A 2,500-nucleotide genomic window follows, 5' to 3' on the forward strand; every position below is an offset into this window, starting at 1 on the left:
TTAATAAAAACATCATGTGATACGATCAAAAGCTCCAGAACAGGAACTCAATGGACTGTCCAAGGTCAACACTGAATTTTCAATCTTTAACTTTTGAGCCGACATGGACAGACGTCTGTACGGAGATCAGGTGAACTGAAATCTGAACATATGGTTGGTTTCCATGACAACCAGATAGCTCTACCTGCGCAGGAAGATCATGTCATTCAGTCAAAAGCTCCAGAAAAGCTACTAAATGGACCTTGAGGTGGAAAGAACTGAGGAGATTATTGATTAATGACCAGATTATCAGAAATCTGTGAGTTTTCAGGATTGAAACAAGCAACTGAACAAAACTGACATTCAAGGTTTTCACACAAACAGATCCAAGTTTTGTTTTGGAGAAAGTCCTGCAGTTAGGAGGTTTCAGTCCGGGGGGGTCGGTGTGATGAAACCTCAGAGTCAGGAAACACATTTTCTACCACAGACCACACACACACACACACACACACACACAATGTGTGTGAAGGGTCTTTTCTCCCACTTCCTTGTCTTACTTCTTCTTTGTAGATGACTCTATAGGAGTGGTGGAGGAACTTGTTACCACGGAGACATGTTTACATCCATTCCAGGACCCTCCAGTAGTATCTATAGTAGTCGCAGTAGTATCTGTAGTAGTAGCAGTATCTGTAGTAGTACCTGTAGTAGTAGCAGTAGTATCTGTTATAGTATCTGTAGTAGTCGCAGTAGTATCTATAGTAGTCGCAGTAGTATCTATAGTAGTCGCAGTAGTATCTGTAGTAGTAGCAGTATCTGTAGTAGTAGCAGTATCTGTGGTAGTACCTGTAGTAGTAGCAGTAGTATCTGTTATAGTATCTGTAGTAGTCACAGTAGTATCTGTAGTAGTAGCAGTAGTATCTGTAGTAGTCACAGTAGTATCTGTAGTAGTAGAAGTAGTACCTGTATTAGGAGCAGTAGTACCTGTAGTAGTAGAAGTATCTGTAGTAGTAGCAGTAGTACCTGTATTAGGAGCAGTAGTACCTGTAGTAGTAGAAGTATCTGTAGTAGTAGAAGTAGCACCTGTAGTAGTAGTAGAAGTATCTGTAGTAGTAGCAGTAGTACCTGTAGTAGTAGAAGTATCTGTAGTAGTAGCAGTAGTATCTGTAGTAGTCACAGTAGTATCTGTAGTAGTAGAAGTAGTACCTGTATTAGGAGCAGTAGTACCTGTAGTAGTAGAAGTATCTGTAATAGCACCTGTAGTAGTAGTAGAAGTATCTGTAGTAGTAGCAGTAGTACCTGTAGTAGTAGAAGTATCTGTAGTAGTAGCAGTAGTACCTGTAGTAGTAGAAGTATCTGTAGTAGTAGCAGTAGTACCTGTAGTAGTAGAAGTATCTGTAGTAGTAGAAGTAGCACCTGTAGTAGTAGAAGTATCTGTAGTAGTAGCAGTAGTACCTGTAGTAGTAGAAGTATCTGTAGTAGTAGCAGTAGTACCTGTAGTAGTAGAAGTATCTGTAGTAGTAGCAGTAGTACCTGTAGTAGTAGAAGTATCTGTAGTAGTAGAAGTAGCACCTGTAGTAGTAGTAGTATCTGTAGTATCTGTAGTAGTAGCAGTAGCACCTGTAGTAGTAGTAGTATCTGTAGTATCTGTAGTAGTAGCAGTAGTACCTGTAGTAGTAGAAGTATCTGTAGTAGTAGAAGTAGCACCTGTAGTAGTAGTAGTATCTGTAGTATCTGTAGTAGTAGCAGTAGTACCTGTAGTAGTAGAAGTATCTGTAGTAGTAGCAGTAGTACCTGTAGTAGTAGAAGTATCTGTAGTAGTAGCAGTAGTGCTGATGTCAGCATGACGAACTGCTCTGACGTCTCGGAGCAGTTCGTCATGTGAAGTTACTTACTTACTTACTTCACAGTGATTCTGTTGCACTGATGTGATAAAATAAGAAGTGAATCTGTTTCATAACAAATGAATAAAGTTTGAATAGTTGTTGAAGAACATGAAGGTTGTGAGTTTTCTTAGTTTAAATTCCAGATGAAATGAGTGAGATGGTCGAGAGCTCAGGTTCTTGTTTGTGGTGATTGTGGCGCCGCAGCAGCTTCGCACTTTCAACTTCACAAAACTGCTTTAAAATAAATGTTCATGATGAGTGAGACTTAATTAAGCATTAATAAACAGGCTTGGAGCTCATTAACATTTTATAAATAGTTAATAAACAGTTAATAACTAATTTATTTTTCACTTTGGTTTGAACTGTCCCTGAAGAAAATGTTTAATAACTGTTAATAAATGGTTATTAAATAGTAATGAAGGGTTTTATTACTGAACGCTAATAGCAGAGTAATAACTGGTACTTCTGTCATCTCTGACCCACATTAATATACACTTCTCAGCTGTTTATCAGCTGTTTGTCACATGTTTATCAGCTATTTACCAGATGTTTACTAGATGTTTATCAGCTGTTTTAGATGTTTACCAACTGTTTATCAAACGTTTACCAGATGTTTATCAGACGTTTACCAGATTATT

At 38.1% G+C, this 2,500-nt stretch overlaps 1 protein-coding gene across 1 annotated transcript in view; it reads right to left on the minus strand.

Moving 5' to 3' along the window:
* csf1rb (colony stimulating factor 1 receptor, b) overlaps positions 1-2,500 on the minus strand; it is a 21,002-nt gene that overhangs the window by 17,887 nt on the left and 615 nt on the right. The window lies entirely within an intron of this gene.

This window comes from Seriola aureovittata, chromosome 15 (genome assembly GCF_021018895.1).
Source record: "Seriola aureovittata isolate HTS-2021-v1 ecotype China chromosome 15, ASM2101889v1, whole genome shotgun sequence".
NCBI classification, from domain to species: Eukaryota; Metazoa; Chordata; class Actinopteri; order Carangiformes; family Carangidae; genus Seriola; species Seriola aureovittata.